This window comes from Jaculus jaculus, chromosome 13 (assembly GCF_020740685.1).
Source record: "Jaculus jaculus isolate mJacJac1 chromosome 13, mJacJac1.mat.Y.cur, whole genome shotgun sequence".
In the NCBI taxonomy this organism is placed as follows: domain Eukaryota; kingdom Metazoa; phylum Chordata; class Mammalia; order Rodentia; family Dipodidae; genus Jaculus; species Jaculus jaculus.
Genome location: NC_059114.1, coordinates 50,563,210 through 50,587,603, shown reverse-complemented (window position 1 = coordinate 50,587,603; position 24,394 = coordinate 50,563,210). Strand labels below are relative to the sequence as shown.

The window sequence follows — 24,394 nt, the reverse complement described above, 5'->3', positions numbered from 1 at the left end:
CCGGAAGTCTGGTGAGACCACAATGGCCAAGAACAAATTAGGAGGGCAAAAGTCCAGAAACGTATTTCATATAGCCAGTTAAAAAACACACACACAAGGGCTGGAGAGATGGCTTAGTGGTTAAGTGCTTGCCTGTGAAGCTAAGGACCCCGGTTCGAGGCTTGATTCCCCAGGACCCACGTTTAGCCAGATGCACAAGGGGGCGCACACATCTGGAGTTCGTTTGCAGTGACTGGAGGCCCTGGCACGCCCATTCTCTCTCTCTTTCTTTCTCTGCCTCTTTCTGTCTCTGTTGCTCTCAAATAAATAAATAAAAATAAGCAAAAAAAATTAAAAAAAAAGGCTAAAAACAAAGCAAAACAAGTTACCATTAATCTCAAGAAGATAAACATTGTGAATGAGGAGAAGATTAACAAAATGAATAGAGCTTTTATAGACATTCAGAAGGAGCTTGCAACCTTCTCAAAAGGCCTTTCTCTTGAACCCCTGCAGAAAGAGTTCATTCCTCTGGAGAACCATCACAATGAATCAGCTAATGTTGACAAAGCCACCACATTAATGGCTCAACTATCATGCAGTGATAACACATCAGATTTCCCCAAAAGATCAACAAATTTTGTTTTATACAAAAATCCCTAACTCCGCCTTCCTCACACCAGAAGCAGTATATTACATAGATCTTACACTGCTTCTTTTGCTTGTGTATCTCATGTCAGTTAATGTCACTTCTTCATCGACTTTGATTCCCAGTCTAGAATCATCAGACTTTTTCTGAATTTCTCCTTCATCACCACTAATAACACATATTCTCCCAGGTACTAGGTTTATAGCACTGGGCAAATCTTTTATTCTTTGAGCCTCACAAAATTATAATCTCATAAAATTATTATGGGCATTCAATGAATTCATTTATTGTAAATACTCAATAAATGCCAATAGGCATGATTTCCATCTCAAATATAGTTTTTTTGTTTGTTTGTTTGTTTGTTTTGGTCAGGGTCTCATTATAGTCCAGGTTGACCTGGAACTGACTCGGTACCCTACAGTGGCCTTAAATTCAAGGTGATCCTCTTATCTTGGCTTCCCAAGTGCTAGGATTATAGGTATGAACCACCACGTCTGGTTTCAAATGTATTTTAAGTCAGTTTCCTTTTCTGTATATTCACTGATCCTTTTAGTTCAGGTTACTTGGAGCTCTTTGCTAGATTATGACACTTGGTATTTCAGGTTTTTCCTCCCGTCCACTGTTCACTCTGCTTGTAAGATGATCTTCCTGAGGCTATTTTGATTATTCGCTTCCCTGCTTAAGATTTTTTTCACATCTTTGGTCCCATTCAGGATGTGGGGCTTCTTATTACGGACAACAGTCTTCAGAAGAGCTCCTCCTGCTTTTCCAGCTCTCTCAAGTCACACCTGCGTCCTCACCTTGGCTCCGGCTCTGCCAGCTCTTCTTTCGTATTCAGGATATGTTTTGCTATAGCACATGAGAGTGTACCTGCACCATTGTCCATTCCCCAGGCTAAACACACACACATGCATGCACACACACGCATGTGAGAGTGTACCTGCACCATTGTCTGCCCGAGCTTGCCGGCTGAAAGGGTTTGAGCCTGATGGGGAGTGAGGATTAGGAAAGACAGAAGAAAGACTGAAAGCATGGATCCCAGTCCAGGGCAGAAGCAAGGCCTCAAGCCAGGACTGAAGACACGGTTTATTTCCCAGCATCCCTTTTTATATCTTTTTACAAACAGTTTTTCCATGGACAAAGATTTTATGAGCTTTACAAGTTTCTATCAAAAAACCCTCCTGTCACAGAGTTTTTGCATTTCAATCACTTCTCAGTACAAAAGACCAGCCAAATGGCTGAATATACATAATCTTGCTTACAGGTAGGCTGCTATAGTTTTGCTAATGTCTTGCTGCCAGAAGCCCAGAGCTATGGATACAAGTCCAGCCAAAATGGCTCCCGACAATTGTCCATTCCCCGGGCTACACACACACACACACACACACACACACACACACACACACACACGCACACACAAGTGAGAGTGTACCTGCACCATTGTCCATTCCCCGGGCTAACCACAGACATACACACACGCATGTGAGAGTGTACATGCACCATTGTTCATTCCCCAGGCTAAACACACACGTACACACACACACACACACACACACACGCATGCATACATGTATACATGCATGCATGCACACACACCTTTTCCTTCCTCAGAGTGGAACATGTACTGTCATCTCAGGAAAGCCATACCTGACTCAAGCAGGCATCCTTACCCTCTGCCTCTACTGTCTGCTACCTCTACTTTTAGATTTGTTGATGATGTTTTTAATTCCTATGATCCTCCACAGTTTCTAGTGCATTTTAATGACAAATGAAAAATAACTACTTAATGGTGCTTGTTAAAGCATGGTAAGGCAGACACTTTGCTTGGGACCGCTGAGTAAGGATGAAGAGCACTCTTTGGGTCTTGCAGTGGAGAAGGCAGATACTTCCCTCAATTCCAAATGCAATATGAGCAAGGAAGGATGTAGACTCAAGGAGCAGGGTCAGTGGGTGGAAAGTTCTTGAGAGGGAATATAGGGATAAGAGGGATTGTGACTAAGCCAGCCCAACAGGATTCTTGCTGTCCTAGTACTCCGATATTACCTGGGTGTGGGGTGGGGAACATTGAAGATGATGAAGAGGTATCCAGGTGAGGTCTTTGGAAGACTGAGCTAGCATGGCTTTTGTGAAATCTATATCTAACAAAGAAGTTTCCTCCCATGTTGCTTTACCCTGATCGAAGTTTATCAAGAAGAGAATCTCTGTCATAAGTGGAAGATTTAAAAAGAAATAACGTTGAGGTTTTAGGTGATACCATGACAGAGTTAACTGGAACATTTCTTGGACTTTTGGGCGTGATGACATATTCCCCTGTCAGAGACAATAAGGCAAGATTAAGGCAAATGTGTGGGAGAGATGTCCACAGTAGTTTTCTTCTGTGCTCAGAAAGGACATAGCTACAAGGGTGTTGAGCCTCCCATTGTAAAGTTGCTGAAAAACCCGTGACTGGATCTTGTGTCTGTATCCACATGGCAGACTGACGTCCTGAACATCTTCACAGTTCTCTAGACTCTGCCTTCCTGTTCTTGGGAACTCGGTAGTTGTGTAGCGCCTTAGACACCGTCCCCCTGCCCAAGTCCAGGGCTTTGTCACGTAGGGGAAGGCGTTGAAGCACCGAGGTCAAGCATCTTTCTCAACACTCCAGAGCCAAGCAGTAGCAGAGGTGAAGCTAGAACCTCAGTCTTTCACACATGGACCCTGCTGTGTTTCCTTCCCTCACAAGCACCATTTTCAGAAACCAGGACGTAAGCCATTCCTGTCTTTTCCTCCTACAGCTTTCCTAAATTATTCCAGAATACAAGATTTCTTATCTGTAAGAAGCTGCCACAGATTCTGATGTTAAGATTTGCACTGTTTTCTCTCTTGTGGGTTGTGTTCATTTTTGGAGAAGGCAGAAGATGCCATCTTCACTAAAATATGACAAAAATCACTACACATTGGATGGCACTTTACATTTGACTTTTTTCCCCCAGTTTTGGCCAGTTTTCACACTGGAAAGGGTCCATTCCCTCAAATATGTTGAAATCATATCCTTACTTATTCAGCATCCTGTATTTTGTACAGTCTATAAATTATTTGGGGTTGAAATACTAATTTTATGCAACTTATTGACAAAATCAGTAAAGTATATACCCAGTCCAAAAAAAAAAAAAACCTGTCTACATTAAAATATTCCAGGAAATAGATCCCCTGTTGGTTGTTCCTCTTGGCTCCTGGAAAACTGAATATCTGAGCAGATGGATTGATTTCAGCATTACTACAATATTTACATGAAGTGATCTGTTAATCAATATTGTATTACAGAATCACATACAGTTAGCATTACTACAGTATTTGCAGGAAGTAATCCATTCATCACTATTGCCATACAGAATCACATGCAGCTAATACTTTTGTGGGGTTTGCACAAGTCAGGAAACCAGGTTTATTTTCTTATAGTTGGAGATAGCATTAGTTCCCCAACTGTATTGTTTATAAGAGAAATATTTATATTTATTCTTAAGTTCATTAAGGCTGCCAGCACCTGGTCTGGAGAAAAAAAAAAATATATATATATATATATGGTATACTTTTTCTTCCCTGGCCCATTAATTTGACTAACTATGACAATTGGTTGGGAAATAAAGATTTTTCACTACTTTAGCTGATATCTATTATTTGTGGAAATAGAAGAAATTTTAATTACCAACAGGAAGAAACATGGCAACAATATCATTTTTCTTTTGTTCATTTGCCTATGTCCAGGTTTGTGCTAAAGAATGTGGGGACTGATACATATGATGGCGTTAATTTCTTCTTCTTTTGGTCTCCTTGCTCAGACAACACAGCCAGCCAGGTCCTTATTTCCCTCAGCTTCTCCTTTGATCCCTTTGACCTTGTTAGAAGCTTTATAACTTAAAGTTGAGTTCTCTGACTCTCACCTCCCAGGTTCTCTGACCTAACTTCTCACATATTTAATTGCCTGTATATCTTCTGCTGACCAATGCCAGCTTACCTTGCAGGGGCTAAGATGGCTGTGCTTGTCCCACGGAATGCTGTATGTCATGGACGATTACTCATGTGAGAGTGACTCACACACACCTCTGTTGGGTGGGCCCATCATGATTATGTGAACAAAGTTTTTGGCTTCAGGGGTGGATGGTTCCCATACATGACTGTGTTTAGCCAAATCATCCTTTTGTTGTTGTTCTTCTGTATCTGTTTATAATAGACATCACACTGAAAAACTTTCTGTCACAATGTCTTTGCCATGAGTTTTAGACTTCTGTGCCTCTGTTGTGTGATGGCGTAAAACTCTTGGCATGGGAAGCTAAACTTTATGTATGGAAGTATTTATTGAGGAGAATAAACAGAGTGATCATCACATTCTCAAAGGCATTTAAGGAACAGTGGTACTTGGTCTTTTCTGCACCAACACCTTCACACACATATGCAGAACAACTGGGCCATGCGACCTCTGTTGACCACTTGATTCAACAAACTTCTTGTTTCCTCCTTCTACTGCCATGCCCAGTCTATCAACCCCTATGAAAGGGCTTTCAGACTTTGCTCTTCTGTGATACCTTTGATCAGTTAGGATGCAAAGTGATTTTACAACTATGGACTGAAACCCAGCTTGGGTCATCTTACTCCATGGTGTAGGTCTGTGGCTTGTGTAACTGAAAAACAGGTTGCTTGGGCTCTGTGGGTGTTTGGTGCAGGCCACAGATTTACTTCTGTGTAGTTCAGCTTTGCTCTTCTGAGTGTGTGGCCTTTTCCTTTATGCCAGCTTCCCTGATGGTAGTAAAATAAAGCCATTAGGCCCTAACACTGCCAGTCAACCATCACTGTCTGGGACAACAGGGAGTTTCATCCATTATCTTGGCCAGGGAGGTGTCTGTGCTATGACTGACACACCAGAACAAATTCCAGAGAAAGAGATCAGATAACAGTGTTCAGTTTCTTGCCAGGCAGGGTCTTCTTTTAGGACTTAGGCAATCCTGACTTGTGTGCATTTGAGTGTGGGAACTGGAGGAAAAGAGGCTAGCAGCAGCCAATACTGCTTATTATAGCCCACACATCAAGTGAAGTTTGGTCATATGGCTCCTCGTGTGCTGTGGAAGATAGGATTTTCTTGTTGATAATTGGTGAAAAAACAAAATGGTTTGATTCCAAGTTCTATCAGAGAAAAACAACCAATTTCATATTCATATATGTATATACATACATATGATAATATCTTAAGTGATATATATATATGTATATATATATACATACAAAATGTATATACACATACATACTAATTCATTTATTTATATTTATTAATGCTTGTCATGTATAATAAATATTATCCTATATTTAATATTTATAAATATTTTAAGTTTATTAATACAATTTACATTTTAACTTATGAGTGTATTATTATAAATATCATTCCATATTTATAAGTAAATGAATTTACTTATTTCTAGGAACTGGAAAGTTACGAAGGAGGGAAAGCCTGAATTTTGTATGGCAGGTAGCAGTCAGGAAGACCTTGAGCAGCCACTGATGCTGTGGTCTTTCTTCCTCAGAAAAAGTTCATCCCTGCTTTTATTGCCATTTGAATGATTGGCCAATGCCTACTCAGACAATGGAACATGATCTCTTTTACTTTATTTTTTAAATTTTTATTTATTTATTTATTTGACATAAAAAGAGGGAGGCAGAGAGAAAGAGAGAGAGAGAGAATGGGCATGCCAGGGCTTCCAGCCACTGAAAACGAACTCCAAATGTGTGCGCCCCTTTGTACATCTGGCTAGGGAATCGAACGTGGGTCCTTTGGCTTTGCAGGCAAATGCCTTAACCGCTAAGCAATCCCTCCAACCCAATCTCTCTTACTTTACTACCATCTTGCTATAGAGGATCTTAACTATTTTTACAAAGTACCCTCTCAGTAACATCAGGGTTACTGTTTAATTGAATGTTGTGCTATTGAAGCAAACAAAGTTTATATGCCAACTAACTGCCTCAGCTGTTAATACCTGTGAGGTGTAAGAAGGGTAGTGAGGTTCAAAAAAATTGAGAAAGGTTTTGGAAAACGTTGCTCTGGTATTTTTCTGTCTTTAATGTGCTCAACCACATTGTGACTTTTAACCATTTCTCAAACTGTGTTGATCAGTGACATTTTTTTGTCTTCTCTGAAGAATATCTCTCTATACTGGTGTTTCACTGCTGAATATATTTTATAAGGCATCAGACTAAACTGTAGCTGAGAATAAGGACTTCCTCTCTGTTAAATTATAGCCCTTTGAGGAACACACTTTGTGTCTTCATGAAGTAAAAATTTAAAAAATGCTGACTGAGAAGCATTTTTAGGTAAATAAATTATTATTAAGTCTCATATTAATGATATTTATATTTGCTTAGAATGAACACTTTTCTTTGGGAGAAACTAAATTGTTATAGCTTTCAAGTGTTTGCTGATCTTTAGAGATTATCTCACTCTAAGGAACCAGCCTGTAAGATGGAAGAGGATCTATACTCTGGGCATCTTACACCTCATCTTATTATTATTATTTTTTAATGTGATAGACTATAACAAGAAAATATTTAAAGTTAGAGAAAACAGGTCAACTTGAACAGTAAGATAGGTTTAGTTCCTGAAGGTGGGTTCAATTTGTTTACCTTGCTCCCAGTGACTAGTATCTTGCTATGCCCTTAGTGGAGCTTGGTAATATGTCATGCCTTGAGTACCAAACGCAGCTATTTCCTCTGGACTCTGGTTACATGTCTTATTGTTGTGATGGCATATTATTAGATCAAACAGAGCTGTGGTTCACTCTCCTGTGCCATTAGTGATGTCATGTGGTCTAGAGTCAAGAGTAGCCTAGAGTCCTGGCCAGAGACTGTAGGCAGGAATCAAGTTGCATTGTGCATAGATGTACTTACTCAAAAGGGGATGGAACATGAAAAACTTGTGTGATTGTCTTTTGTAGGTCCCTGAGCTGTTTCTTGGGTCTCTGTCTAATCCCTTCACTGCTGCTTCCTTTTGCAGCCCCCCTCCCCAATCTTAATCTGTTGGTATAGATGGTGTAACTATATAAAATGGCTTTTGAAAAAAAAAAATTTAAGTTGATTTATTCAGAAAGATACTAGTTGAACCCAAGAGACTTTTTTTCTAAGAAGGATAATTATTAAATTATGATGTTTATTAAGGGAAACACAGATACAGAGCCAAGGAAAGGCACCCCCATGGCTAGAGATCCCACGTTGGAGAGCCTGAGAAAACCATGGAAAGAAAAGAGAGAAAAGAAAGTTCAAGTAGTTTCTGCCATGTGGGGAGCTCGAGGAGGTAAAGATCCCACATGGAGAGTAAGGGTTAGGGGGCTGTCTTCTCAGCTCGGCCAAACTGGGCCCAACTGAGCCAAGCAAAGGAGGAACCCACCAGCAGCTGGAAGGTTAGCCGAGTCACACAGCACAGAGACCAAGGTACTTTTTTTTTTTTTTTCCAAATAGCCAGTTTAGCTGAATTCAAGTAGATTATTTAAGTGCCAGTTCGCATGTATCATCATAAAAGTGGACAGATTAGTTTCTTATTGCTTTTTTCTTTATGCATGAAATCTAGGCCTTAAGGATGTCTTTGATGAGTGAGTTGGGATAAAGCCCAACCACATAACACTTAAAAGTTTCTAAGAACAGAAATGAGTACAAAATTTTCTGTTCTACTTGAGACAATAACCTAAAAACTGAAAGTAGCTAGCCTTAGAAACATTCCCAGATTATAAGGTTAATAACCTAAATATTATCCTCTTTTATGTAAAGTACGATTTATAAATATGTCAGTGTTTAATTTAAATATAACTTCCTTAAATATATTAACAAAATGTATTAAGTATCTAAAAACATTTATTTAGATAAAATAAATTCTTTTTGAGGGCAGAAAATTTGGAAATGATACATCAATAAAAGTGAGTCAATAGGGCTGGAGAGATGGCTTAGCAGTTAAGCGCTGGCCTGTGAAGCCTAAGGACCCCGGTTCGAGGCTCGGTTCCCCAGGTCCCACGTTAGCCAGATGCACAAGGGGGCGCACGCGTCTGGAGTTCGTTTGCAGTGGCTGGAAGCCCTGGTGTGCCCATTCTCTCCCTCCCTCTATCTGTCTTTCCCTCTGAGTCTGTCGCTCTCAAATAAATAAATAAATAAAAATTAAAAAAAAAAAAGTGAGTCAATAGAGCCGAGTGTGGTGGCACATACCTTTAATCCTAGCACTCGGGAGGCAGAGGTAGGAATATCTCATATCTACATAGTGAATTCCTGGTCAGCCTGAGCTACAGCAAGACCCTACCTCGAAAAACCAAAATTCTCATACCAAATCAAAACAAAACAAAAAGTGAGTCAATAAAAATCACTTAAAATACTATGATCCAAAGATGGTCATTACTCATATTATGTTTGTTTCTGTTTGTATTTGTCTACATGTTTTTTTTGGCTGTCATTCATTTTTTTTTATCTTCCCAAACATTTTTATTTTAGAATTTCAAGATTAATATTGCATGAATTGAGTATATTCAATTGGTTACTTTTAAAATATGCTTTTATGGATTACCATATAAAATGTGTAAACATTTCATGTATACTTTTGAGTATTCAAAATTATAAGCAAAGCTAGGCATGGTGGTGTGTGCCTTTAATCCCAGCACTTGGGAGGCACAGGTAGGAGGATCGCCTTGAGTTCAAGGTCACCCTGAGACTACAGACTGAATTCTAGGTCAACCTGTTCTAGGGTGAGACCCTACCTTGAAAACCTTAAGAAAAAAATTGCAAGCAATACTTGCTGACACTTCACAGGTATATTTCAGAATCTGAGCATGTTGTTTTAATTGTCCTCAGTTCTCACAGTGACCTGCAAGGTGTCTGAGGAAGAGGCCTGGGCAGAGCAGTGATCTACATGACTGGTACACAGGCAGGAAGGATCTGACAGGAATTACCTGATTATCTTGCTCTAAAACTTGGACTCTTAAAACTGTCATCTTGCCACTTCTGACACAAATTCCATGTTGAATTTACTGTGTCCCAGAGAAAAATGTCTGAGATATAATGAAATTAACTCAGGAGCATTGGTCATGCACATAAACATGACAGTCAGGACTTCACAAAGGTGGTTTGAGTGCTTCTGCATTTTGGAGAGGCATCCGCCAAGAGCTGTGGGGGAGGCCTGTCACTGGACTCTACCCGTTGAAGGCATTGGTGCAGTTCTTTAAAGAAGGCAGATTTTCTTCACAGGGTTTTTACTTAAATATCGGATTTGTTTTTAATTATGGGCTAAAAATAATATTGGAAGATTCAACCTGGGCACTTTGAGGTAACTATTCTTTTTTTTTTTTTAAGTATTTTTATTTATTTATTTGCAAGCAGAGAGAGAGATAGAAGAGAGAATGGGCACACCAAAGCCTCTAGCCACTGAAAATGAACTCCAGACACATGCTTCCCCTTCTGCATCTGGTTTACATGGGTCCTGGGGAATTGAACTGAAGTCTATTGGCCTTGCAGGCAAACACCTTAATGGCTAAGCCATCTCTCCAGCTCTAGTTTTTGTTTTTGTGGTAGGGTCACAATGTAGTCCAGGTTGACCTGGAACTCACTCTGTAGTCCCAGGCTGTCTTCGAACTCATTGCAATTCTCCTACCTCTGCCTCCTGAGTGCAGGGATTAAAGGCATGCACCCTTGTGCTCAGCTGTTTCAATTCCATCCTTCTTAATCTCAGCTGGATTCCATTTTGCCATCTGTGTTCACTTATCTCTTCTGTTTCTCATTAACTGCCACCTTTATGTTCTGTACAGACCTCACTTAGCTTCCATCCGTTCTGCCAGGCAATGACTAACTCTGAGACCTACCCTTAAGCTTTCTACTATTTTTCCCTAATGTTCCTTAGACCTTCAAGGTATTTGGCTTTTGTCCAGATTCCTGCTGATTTTTTTTTTTTTGTAATCACTGGGTATTATTTGCTACAACATTCTGTGCAACTTTAGTTTAAAGCATGAGGGCAATTCTGTATCTTAAGAAAGCTGACATTTGTAACTGTATTTTATATTATCTATTTTTGTTAATATTATGCTCTCAGAAAGTGATTGTTTTGCTATTCATGGAAGGGCTCTTTAGTTGTACCATTCTGATTACATTTTATATCCAGTCCATCCTTCACTGATTCAAACCACTTAATTTCATAGGCAAGAAGGTACCTTTTAAAAAATGATTTTCCTTATGTGGGGGTTTCTTTCCTTCTTTATAGAGGCCTTGTTAAATGAGTGTCCAGGATAATAACAGAAATCCACAAGTACATAGGCTATAATTGCAGGAAAAAAGTCCAAGATCGTAACAGAAGGGTATTGTTACTGAAGAAGGCATGCCTCATGTGTTCACCATGGCCATTGTGTTACAAGATTGAAAGGAAAATAGGGCTGGGTTAGTTAAAAACTTCTCTTCAAACTTAGTTTTGAAATGCTAAAAAAATACCACAAGGGGAGTGGAGGGATGGCTTAGCAGTTAAAGCATTTGTCTGCAAAGCCAAAGGACCCAGGTTTGATTCCTCAGATGCACATGGGGGGTGCACATGTCTGGAGTTCGTTTGCAGCATACCCATTTTCTCTCCCTCTTTCTCTGTCAAATAAATAAAAATAAAATACTTTTAAAATGAAAAAATACCACAAGGATTCAATTTGAGAGAACTTTTATTTCTTTCTTAATCTTCTGATATTTATTCCTTTCCTTAATCCTTTCCCTTTGATCTTCATTTTTTTTCTGTTTCTGCTATCTATTTAAATGCTTTTAAAATATCAATTCTAAATATGTAAGCATGTGATAGAGAGCTGTAATGGAAAGGAAATTTCAATATGCATTCACTAATGGAGGTTTCCTGTTATGTAAGTACAGTGAGGAAGCCTGTGATTTCCAAGTTCATGTGTTTTTTATTAGTGTGTGTGAGAGAGAATTGGCATGCCAGGGCATCCGGCCACTACAGTCCAACTCTAGACTCATGCGTCGTCTTGTGCATCTGGCTTACATATGTTCTGGGGAGTCAAACCTGAGTCCTTAGGCTTCACAAGCAAGCGCCCTAACTGCAAAGCCATCTCTCCAGCCCTCATGAGCTTGTATAAGTAAGTGACTTAATGGTACTGCATGGTATTCAATGACCTTGGAGTTCACTGAGTTGTTTTTTACCAGGTCTCCTGCATTCATGTCTTACTGCTACTAATGAGCTCAGAAGATTTGCTGAAAGAGCGTGGATAATAACTTCAATTCCAAACTCAGGCATCTGTATACATTTTGTACAGTTTATGCTTGTCATACTTCTTGAGTCACATGAGCATAACAGAAGGCAATTTGGGTAGGAGAGGCTTATGGGATGCCAAGGCATCGTCACTGATGTAGGGTGCCAGAGTCCCATTTTATCTACTGTAGCTTTAGGAATTATCCGTAAGTCTGGAGCCACAATCTTTCTAAGGATGGGCCTATTTGGAGAGGTCTTGGAAACCTTGCAAAGTTACTCATCTTGTTTTTTTTAGCTGACTTATGTGAGGACTCAATTGTTGACTGCTTCACATGGTCTGTGTGTAGAGCTGCAGAGCTCATGCTGAAACACAGAAAACCGTTACCTACGAAGGGTGGTGCATTCTTAAACATGCAGTGTGGTATGAATTGCTGGGGATAATGGCTCCTAATAGCATGAACGAGCAGAGGATCATGTAAATTACAAAACCAACCAGCTGTGAAATAGTGCCACGCGGCCTATGTGCATTGTCAGTGGCTCTTGGTTGGATATGAAGCCTGCTCAGTGGGAGAGAAGTCACACCTGATACTGAGAACCAAGTCAAATCCTATGGATAGGAAGACCTTAGATTCCAGAGAGAAGCTCCCACTGGCCCTTGGCCAAGAAGAGTGGCTATACCCATCAAAAACTCTCTCAAATAACAAGGCTTGTTCCCTTTAATCCATGCTGTTCTCACACTTAGTTGAATTATCTACTTTTTTTTTTTTTTTTTTTTTTACAGAAGGCAAAGAAAACCATGCACAATGAATATAAGTAAATAAAATACATATTTTTTTTCATTATTTATTTAAGAGTGGGACAGAGAGCAAGGGAAAGAGGCAGATAGAGAGAATGGGTATACCAGAACCTTCAGCCACTGCAAACAAACTCCAGATGCATGTCACCTTGGCATCTGGCTTACATGAGTCATGAGGAGTCAAACCTATGTCTTTCGGCTTTGCCAGCAAGCCTCTTAACTGCTAAACCATCTCTATAGGCCTCAAAATTCTTTCTAGCTATTACTTATGATGATGTTAACAGGATTTATAGATATTAAATTTATAATTTAATTGATATTGTTGGTAAATGGCTTATAATGGGGTTAGTTTATGCTTAATTCATTGATAGCTTTCAGGAATACCCATATCTCTTTTGATAGATTTTTCAACTGGCATGACTTTGTAACACGCCAGTTCTATAATATTCTACTTCCAGAACTGCCAGCATGTAAATGATATATGAAAATCTACTTTCATACCTCAAATGACCATCACAGGGAACACTGCTAATGTGAAAAGTTCTTTTGTAATACTTTCAGCTTTGTACTATGAATTACTTTTTATTATTTATTTTTGAGAGAGAGAGAGAGATAGGTAGGTATGAAGAGGCAGAGAGAATGGACAACCAGGGCCTTTCAGCTACTATGAAGGAACTCCAGATACATGTGTCCTCCTTGTGCACATGTGCAACATTGCACACTTGTGTCACTGTGAGTCTGGCTATGAGGGACATGGAGATTTGAACATGCATTCTTAGGCTTCACAAGCAAACACCTTAACCACTAGGCCATCTCTTCAGCCCTGCAGTGCATTTCTTAATGAATCTCTTATCTTAATTCAAACTGAAGAAATTAGATCATACATAAAGAAATGAAATTTTGTTTTTAAAAAAGTGCACCCAGCTGGGTGTGTTTGCACAAACTTTTAATTCCAGCACTTGGGAGGCAGAGGTAGGAGGATCGCTGTGAGTTCATGGCCACCACCCTGAGACTACATAGTGAATTCCAGGTCAGCCTGGGCTAGGGTGAAACCCTACTTCAAAAGAAAAAAAGAGCCCCTTTCCCAGTGGACTTGGAGCAATCATGTATGTGGGCCACCAATATGTCCTGAGGAAGATAATTCAAGTGGTACACATTTTCCCACTCTCCTTTATCTACAACAGACCCATGCTAATTCCAATGGATGGAGAGAAGTTGTCTGAAGATCTTTCAATAAATATTATTAGTTCAGTGAGAAAAGTTTTAGGCCATTTGAACTAAGATCATGTTTTCTTATTTTATTGTTCTTCAGTTAAAATTACACTGAAAGAAAGCACTCAGTTTTTATCATTGTTGCATTTCCGTAGATTGTACTTAGTCTTAATATTTCCATTTGCAGAGCTAGGGGCATAGATGGCTCAGTCAGTAAAGAGCTTGCCTCACAGGCCTGAGGACTTAAGTTTGATCTCCAGAACCGGGGTAGAAATGCCAGGCACAATGACACATAGTTGTCTTCTCTGAGTTCAAGGGCTTGCTGGCCAGTCAGTCTCGTCTAATTGGTAAGATTCAGATCAAAGTCCCAACAAAGATGAGTGACATTCCTTAAGAACAATACTTAAGATCGTCCTCTGGTATATGTATGCATGTGCATGTGCACAAGTGCGTACACACACACACACACACACACACACACACACCAGTTTCCAGTTAGATAGGGACTCTTCTTACTAGTTAAATATTAAACTTTATGGGAATGAGAGATACAAAAATTAATATAAACTGTGTCATCTCTAAGAATCCTATATACTTTATCTAAGGAAGATAAGGAAAACACAATTTTTTCCTGTTTCTATAAGATCTGGTTCTATAACCATGTGTCCTTGAACTACATTAATGATAAGGGAATAATTAGAAAAGATACAAATAACTTATTTTCTAAATTACCTGTCATTTGACAAATGAGGCTGAACAATAAAGTCTATATCTCTCATTTTAATCCTTGGATTGGGAGGCAACAATTTTACATAAATATCACACCATAATGTGGAGGTTTATTTTCTTAAGGGGTTTTACTAGGTTCTTTTTAACATGCATAGCTTGAGATTTGTGTAATTCTTAGATAGCTCCAAGGCCTGTATCCATTTTGGAATGTTTTTATCTAAAGTATTAAGTAGAAAAGAAGTTCCTTTATGATAATAACATTTCACAATGAAAAGTAATAAGATCACATACATGCATTAATATATATAATAGGAGGAAGGACATAGAAGTAACAGATATGTGAATTAGCTTGACTCTGGTGGTTCTTTCATCATGGTCACACAAATGAAAACATCAACCTCTACATTTTAAATACATTCAATTATTATATCAATAATACCTAAATAAAACTGCTTATTTTTAATTCTGAAATATGCCTTTAACTTCTTATTGAAAAGTTTTATAAATACGGGCAATATACCCCCTCCCAAGCCCCCCTTCATTACATCCCTTTTTCCCAATTAGTCTCTCCTCTGTTTTGATAGAGGTGAGCTGGAATCCTATTCCCTGTTGACTAGATGTTAGGATTCTGGAAAGAGCTGTGCAGTACACAGCCTTTTAGAAAGAGAGACGACATCAACAGTTTTAACAGAAAGGGACACTTCAAGGTTTATGTCTAGACAAACAAGCCAACTACTCCAAGGGGTGCAATGATAGCATGTTTGTTATGAGGGAAACCAACTGCTCTCTGATTGTACTAGAAGCCCACTCTAAAGGAGGAAATTCATTCTTGGTACTGAAAACCTAGTCAAAAGCTGGTGGCAACTTCTGGATAAGATGACGTCTGCCTCACCTCGCCTTACCTCACCTCACAGGGAAGAAAAGGCAAGACACTTAAGATGGACACAGAACCTGAGGAGAGAAGAATCGGCCCATCGCATTGCACCTGGGCACCAGCTGAAGCCATAGAATTAATGGGGCAATTAGCAAGAGATGCTTTCTCGGTGAACCTGGTACCAGAACAAGGGTAAAGGAGACAGACACAGAGAACACTCAACCCATGCCAAATCAGACTTCCAGAGACACAGAGACTCCCAAGATCTAGTCACTGAAATAGACCTAAAATGAACCCAACATGGCTCAGAGAAATTCACAGAAGAGGGGTTGGAAATATTGTTAGAGCCATAAGTTGGGTCATCTAGCACAGAGACATTGCGTCTCCCCCATAACTGAAGGCCACCCCCACAATGCAACACCCACAATCTTCAGGGGTGTGGATGACAGGGAGAAGGCTAACGATGATACCCTCATGGCTGTACACCCACTATATACATAACTAATAAAAAAAAGAATTAAACAAAAGCTTGTGGCGAGGGAGGTCATGAGCCCTAGGGAGAAAACTACTACTGTTGCCTGGATAAATGGATGTCCAAAAAACTAACCTCTGAACACTTAGATTTATGCCCCAAATATTAATGCTACTTTCAGTTTTAGCTCGAGAAGTTTCTCTTTTCGGATGGTGGGGTGACCACTGGGATGACCCAGATCTCACCAGAGTGCTAAGAAGAAGTGACAGTGGAGTGTTCAGCACTGAGACATTTCTATCATACCCTTCAAGACTCAGGAGCCATTGTGGAAGAGGTGGCAGAAAGAATATAAGAGCCAAAAGCAGGAAAAGACTGCTTACAATGCTGTTTTCCAGAAACAAAGTGGCTTTAATTTAAAAAAAAAAATGTTTTTGAACCTACTGTGATGGCCTACATTGATTGACAAGTTGACAGAACATGAAATCACCCATGAAGGATTATCAAGGTTAGGGTTAGCCACTGGGCATGCCTGCGATTAGGTTAATTGAGGTGGGAAGGCCAACTATAACTGTGGGCAGGGTCCTGGACGGTGTAAGGAGGAACGAGCTAGCTGACCATGAGCATTCTTCACTTTTGGCTTCCCCACAAGGAGCAAATGAACCCACTGCCTCAGGGTTCTACAGCCATACCTTTCTGACCAGGATGGACTACAACTCACACTGCAAGCCAAAATAAACCATTCCTTCCTTAACTTGCTTCTTATGTGTTTCTTCAAATGTCTGGTATTTAATCAAATCAATGAGAAACTAATCTGCAACCAGACTGAGCACTATTAGAATAGCCAGTAAAATTATGCTGTTTAAAAAATAAAATGGACTTGCTTTATGGGCTGCTGTAATGGCATTGACATAAATCATGCTGTCTCTATGGGTGAAAGGTTTTGAAAGTGTGGAAAATCAAGCATTCTGTTTCAAGACAATGAACATCCCTTTACATTTATGTCTCTGGTATTTAACAAATATCAAAAATAATAAAGTAACTGGATCAGTTAGTTAAAAATAATGAGGAGTTTAAAAACGTATGAACATGGGCTGGAGATATGGCTTAGTGGTTAAGGCCCTTGCCTGCGAAGCCTAAGAATGCTGGTTCGAGTCTCCAAGTATACCCAGATGGAAAAGTGATGCAAGCATGCAATATTGCACATGCACACAAGGGGGTGCACATGTCTGGAGATCATTCACAATGGCTGAAAGGCCCTGTTGTGTCCATTCTCTCTCTCTCTCTTTCTCTCTCTCCTTTTCTTCTCTTCTTCCTCTTTCTTCCTCTGTATCTCTCTCAAAAAAAAAAAGTAAAGAAATGTATGAACATAATGAGACAGATTTGGGACACAATGAAAAGATCAAATGTTCAAATAATGGGCATAAGAAAAGGGAACTTCAGGCCAAGTGCTAAGAAAACCTTATCAATAAAAATTGAGAGCAAGATGGTCATTCAGGTACAAAAGCCATGTGGAATACCAAACAACTAGAAAAGAAACTCCCCAAGTGGCCTTATACTCAAAGCACTAAATACCCAGAACAAAGAAAGTGTTCTGATAGCTGCAAGAGAAAGGCACCAATTAACATATACAGGCAGGTCAATCAGAATAACAACCAATTGTTCAATGGAAACTCCAGAAGTCAGAAGTGCGTGAGATAAAGTACTTCAAGTACTGAAAGACCACATCTGCCAATCCCACCTACTATTCCCAGAAAAGCTATCTCTCATAATAGAAGAGACAAAAATTTTCATTTAAAAGCAAACCATAAGAATTTGTGACCACTAACCAGCTCTATAAAGACTATTGGAAGGAATCCTTTGCATTGCAGAGGGTAAACACTTTCAAGAAGCTCCAGGGAGGGTAGAAATTAATATTAATCAAACGCAGACTAAGAAAACACCAACCGCCACAAAATCATCAACATGATAAGGATTAACTCACATTTCTTTCAATAATAACTGATTATCAATGATCTTAATTCCCACATCAAGAAACAGACTAACATACTGGATCAGACAACAGAATTCATCTTTTTGCTATCTTCAAGGAACTCACCAACAAAGATAGACAACAACCTTAGGGTGAAAGAATTGAAAAGGTATCCCAAACAAATGGAACCAGGAAATGAGCAGGAATTGCTATTATCTATATGGAGAAGTGGACTTCAAGTCAAAGTTAATCAGAAGAGATAAAGGTCACCAAGAGGACTTTACACTTCCAAACAAATGAGTGCCACACACAAATCGGTTCACCAATTTCATAAAACAAATGCTACCCAATATAAAATCAGACATAAATCACAGCATAGTAATAGTGGGTGACTCCAATACCAATAGACATGATATCTGGGCAAAAAAGTAAGCATGAAAACATTGTACTTAAATGCTCCCATAGATCAAATGGACCTATCATATATTCAAAGAACATTCCATTCAAATACTATAGATTACACATTCTTCTCACCAGCCCATGGAACTTTCTCTAAAATAGCTCATATATTAGGACACAAAGCAAGTCTCACTATACACATGAAAATTGAAATAACTCCTGATATTCCATCTCACCACAATGAAAGAAGGCTAGAAATTAACAACATGAAAAACTACAGAGAAACAAATTCATGGAGATTAAACAACACATTATTGGATATCAAATGAGTTATTGAAGAAATTAAGAAGGAATTCAGTAAGTTCCTAGAATTAAATGAAAAGAAAAACACAAAATACCAAAATCTATGGAATATGATTAAAGAAGTCCTATGAAAAGTTTATACTTCTATATGTCTACATTACAAAAGCAAAGAAGTCTTAAGAACATGACTAAATAATGCATTTGAAGGCCTTAAAATAGAAAAAAAAAGTCCTAAGGCATAATACAAAAATAATTTATTAAAATCTGGTCATAAATTAATGAAATACAAAAGAATTGATAAAAGAATGAGTTGGACATATGAAAAGATAAAAAAGACCAAGAAAACTCCAGCCAAATGAACCAAAAAAGAGAAAACCCAGATCAATAAAATTAGATGAAAAAGGAGACAATACAAGACATACAAATGAAATTGTGAAAATAATAAAGGCATGCTTTAAAAACTTAATTTCTACCCAATTTGAAAAATCTAAAATGAAGGTTAGATATATACGTCCCACCAAAAATGAGATAAATAATTAAAAACGGATCAATGAACAATGAGATTGAAGTGGTAATAAAAAATCCCCAGGGATTAAAAAAGTTCCATATGGATTCATTGCAGAATTCTACCCAACCTTTACAGAAGAACTGAAACCACTATGTCTCAAATTGTCCCATTAATTATAAACAGAAGAAATGCTCCCTAACTCTTTTACTGAAGCCAGAAGAATTATACTAATAGCAAGATCAAATAGAGATACAATAGAAAAAGACACAAAGTGGCAGGTGTTGCATGCATCTGGAGTTTGTTTGCAGTGGCTGGAAGCCACAGCATACCCATTATCTCCCTTTCTCTCTCTCTTTCTCTCTACTCCCATCTCCTCCCTCTATCTCCCAATAAATAAATAATTTTTTAAAAAATCACTTACCTAGATCAAGTTGGCTTCATTATAGACATGCAGGGATGGTTCAACATATATAAATCAACAAATAGAATGCATCCCATAAATAGACTCCAGGGCAGAAGTCACATGATCATCTCAGTAGATGCAAAAAAGGCCTTGGACAAAAAATAACATCCATTCATAATAAAAACGAACCCCAAATGGACCAAGGATCTCAGAGTAAAACCTGAAACACTGAAACAGCTAGAAGAGGAAGTAGAGAGTACATTACAAGATATGGGTATAGGGAAGGACTATCTGGATGTGACTCAGGTTGCATCAGAAATATGTCAAACAATCAATAAACAGAACCTCATGAAACTAAAAAGCTATTGCACAATAAAGGAAACTATCAACTGGGCATAGAAACAACCTACAGAATAGGAGGAAAAATCACCATCTATACATCTTTGAGAGGATTAATACCTAGTATATACAAAGAACTTACAAAACTAAGCAACAAGAAAATACACAGTCCCATCAAGAAGAGGGCTATGGACCTGAACAGAGAATTCACAAACTAAATACAAATGGCTGAAAGAATTTTAAAAGTGCTTACTAAGTATTTTTAAATGTGTCTTTAGTCATAAGGGAATTATAAATTAAAATTATTTTTGAAATTCCATCTCACCCCAACCAGAATGGCTAGCACAGCAACAAATACTGGCAAAGGTGTGGTGAAAGGAGAACTGATATTCACTACTGGTAGGGGTGCAAACTGGTCCAGTCTCTATGGAAATCTCTGTGGAAATTTCTTAAAAACCAAAAAGCTAACTTTAGCTGGGTATGGTGGCATGTGGCTTTGATCCCATCATTTGGGAGCTGAGCTATGAGTACAGCCATGAGTTCAAGGCCGACCTGGGGCTATAGAGTGAGTTTGGAGTCAGCCCAGGCTAGAGTGAAAGCTTGCCTCAAAAAAATAAACACAGCTTAATATGGAACTCCCATAGCACCTAAGTATACCAGGCCTGGTAATATACCCTAAGGACTGCACACTTTACCACAGAGATACTTAGTCACTCATGTTTACTGCCACTGTATTCACAACAGTTTGGAAGTGGAATCAACCTAAGGTGCCCACCAACTGATAAATGGATAATAAAGATGAGGTACATATACACAATGGAGCTTTACTTAGCTGTGAATAAAAATGTAATTGAAAAATTTTCAGGAAAAAGGTAGATATGGATAAGGTTATATTGAGTTATCTGAGGCTCAGAAAGACAAGACCCACATTTTCTCTATATGCAGATCCTATATTCAAATTTTATTTATTTATTTATTTATGAGAGAGAGCAAGAGCGAGAGCGAGAGTGAGAGCGAGAGCGAGAGCAAGAGAGAGAGAGAGAGAGAGAGAGAGAAGGAGATTGGATGTGCCAGAGCCTCCAGCCACTGCAAATGAACTCCAGATATATGTGCCACCATGTGCATCTGGCTTGCATGGGTACTGGGGGATCAAACCTGGGTCCTTAGGCTTCACAGACAAGTGCCTTAACCACTAAACCATCTCTCTAGCCCACCAAATTTTAAATATTTATCTAAGACTAAGAATCAATAGAGGCAAGGAAGTTAGATATGGGCCATGAGAGGGGGAGGGACCTAAAGGGGAAGGAACATTAGAATACATGTAATATGAAAGCAGGAGTATGGAGTAGGAAATGGAAAGGTTTAAGTGTGTGGGAAGATGAAGAAGAGAAGAGGGGAGAGTTTAGCAAAACTGAAGACACATGAAAAAGCCATATGAAAACCTACTTTTTGCTAGCTATATAGATATATAATGTATAAAAAGAATTTGAACAGAAGTATCCTGTGGGTGGATGATGCTAGCCCCAGAAGCCATACTTATTACAGGAAAATTCCAGTGCTGACTGCAAACTCCCAGTGACTTGTTTGTTGGGGAGGCCTCCAAGAGCCTCAAAACAATACAGGCTAATTCCAATGGTCTTGGTTGCCCATAAAAACTCGATGGTAAGACCCTACTGCTGAAGATGTGACTTATTTTGGTTGCAGGACATTGAGAACTAGGGCTGGACGTGAGCTGGAAGTTTTCTCCCTGATGGTTATCTGCATAGCTTTGGAAGGTTCTACACAAGCTTCTTGGGGAGAAATGTCAACAGTCTTAACCAGCAGCAGAATCTGTGAGCTATACAAATGCTCATTGTGGCAGGATGTGCTCAATGGTACAACAGCAGCATTACTACTATGGGGCTAACCAACTTCTCTCTGAGTAGATTTGTGTTTCACTACATGGGAGGGAATTCATGTCCAGTACTGAAAACCTAGTCAAAAGCTTATGGCTGGGGAGGTCATGGACCCAACTATGGACGCTTATCTGGTTATTTGGCTAAGTGTCTATGTTGTGTATACATCAATTGCCCTCTAAATAAGTATGTCTCTGCCCATAGACTAGTGTCATTCTTGCCTGTGTTAGAGAAGCTTTCTTTGCAGATAGTGATGACCACTGGGGAGACTCCAAACTTCTCAGAGTGCTTAGAATAAGTGACTCTGGAGTGCTTGATGCTGAAGGAAACATCTACATCATCCCTTCCTGCCCTCATGAAACAATGTGGAAAAGTGGGTAGAAAAAAAATGTAAGAGCCAGAGGATGGGGGGAGAAGTACTGTAGAATGCTGTCTTCTGAACATGGCATAGCCATTGCATTCATGACCTCACAGTGGCCGACATAATGGTAACAAGCCTCACACAAGACTGGTCCACAAACATTCTGATATTGGTTATGGAAGAGATTATGTAGCTAATGATGGATGGGGGAGTGAAAGACATTTTATGGTGTAGCCATTGGTAGGACTCATGTGCTCTGGTAAATAACCCCTCACCTGTGCTCATGAAAGTAATCCTAATTAAACTCAATGGGTCACACACACTTCTAAAAAAAATAAGAGGGGGAAGACATCAAAGTATAAGAAGAGCTAGTTTGTAAGAACGAGATCAGCAGAAAGAGGGGTGGAAGAGGAGGTCAAAAGAAGGTAATAGGAAGGAATTATGATCAAAATAGTAATACACATGTATAAAATTGTCAACAACTAAATAGTAAATGAGGCTAGGATATTACATTTTAAAGTATCAACAATGGGGTACAGACAGGCATTTGATATTGCTAAAAAGAGTATTAAGATTATCATAAACAAAAGAACCTGGAATATATAAAGAAGCTCGAATGACAAGGACATATTTACAAATTCACTCTGAAGGAGGGAGGTTTTACATTTTTCTGAGAAATTGACAGGTAATATTACTAAGATAGAAAACTACACAATATATTTGTGGTGAAGTAAAGACTACTCCAAGAAATAATTATTCTAAAAATACATGAAGAGTTACAAGATAACAATGACCACATATTAGACCCGAATGGACACCTCAACAAATTCCAAATAACTAACATTTTATCTGTGCTTTTCTCTCACAACAATGTAATAAAATTATGAATACAAATAAAATATAAGCAAGAAAAAATTAATTATTGAAAACAATAAGAACACTGCCAATAGTACAAGCTATAAAAAGCTATGTCAAAAGGATTGGTCTGCAATATTATTCTGATGTTTAAGTGTGAATATTATTGCCTTTTCCAGCTCTAAGAATGGATTGCTTTGTTACCAACACTAAAAAGAAAAATTTTCTTTTCAGAGAGTTTCTTGTAACTATTGGTTTATTTTGAAAGAAAATAAAAAGTACATATTTACAAGAAGGTATAAACATAATTGTTGGGTGTGGTGGAACACGCCTTTAATCCCAGCACTCAGGAGGCAGAGATAAGAGGATGTCCATGAGTTCGAGGCCACCCTGAGACTAAATCATGAATTGCAAATCAGCCTGGGCTAGAGCGGAACCCTATCTTGAAAAACCAAAATAATAATAATAATTATAAAGAGGTCATGAATCCTCTTCAACCATTTCCTCAAGTAGTTATATTTATATAACAAGTATACTATAAAACCCAGAAATTTGACATTGATCTAATATGTATGTCTGGTACTATATAATTTTATCATGTTCCCTGACTCATCTAATTGCTACCATAATCTAGATACAAATCTATTATTTCACCATGAAGATAATCACTTACATTCCCATTTATGGCCACACCCAGACCCATACTATCATGCCAGTCCTATCCCTAACCTCTGCTAATCACTCATTTGTTCTCTACTCCTATAATTGTGTCATTAAATGCTTATTTACATGAAATAAATCCTTTTGAGATTGCTTTTTTTCAATTGTGTTTACTAACATATGGCCCTTGGGATCCATATAAATTGTTTCATGCATCCTTAGTTGGTTTTTATTGCTGAGTAATAGCCATTACACAGATGTGAGATGATTCATTTATGTAACACATATAGCTGGATTCTATACTAAACTAGTCAATGAAAATTAAGTAGAACTACATATGTCATGTGTGTGTGCTCTTAATACAAGGAAACCAACTTATCTTAGGGAAGTATTTTAACCTTTGTACCATTAGCATTAAAATAGTTTATTTCCGACAACATTACTGGTTCCATCCCATTACCCACATATCCAGAAACACATTGGGGGAGGTTGGCATACAAAGCAGTTTAAAGCACTGCTGTAGTAAATAGGAAATAGGCATTTAACTAAAGCACTCTCAAAGATTCCAAATGATCATGAGATAATGATATAACAAAACTATAAGTATAAAACTTCTAAGACTACAAAGGCTAATAGTGGAGTCTTTACCAGTTGGATCAGGGTTTGAGAATACAAACACACCTCTCACTTGTTATGGCCAGGGCAGGGTCAGCTGCAGGGGCATGAAAATCATACCTGTAAAAGTCAGCCATATAGATCTTACAGAATCT

The 24,394-nt window shown here is 38.6% G+C and overlaps 1 protein-coding gene and 1 pseudogene across 1 annotated transcript in view; both read left to right on the top strand.

Annotated features, from left to right (window-relative positions):
- Camk4 (calcium/calmodulin dependent protein kinase IV) overlaps positions 1–24,394 on the top strand; it is a 265,408-nt gene that overhangs the window by 24,644 nt on the left and 216,370 nt on the right. The gene's annotated exons all lie outside the window — the stretch shown is intronic.
- On the top strand, positions 23–639 carry LOC105943647 (annotated as a pseudogene).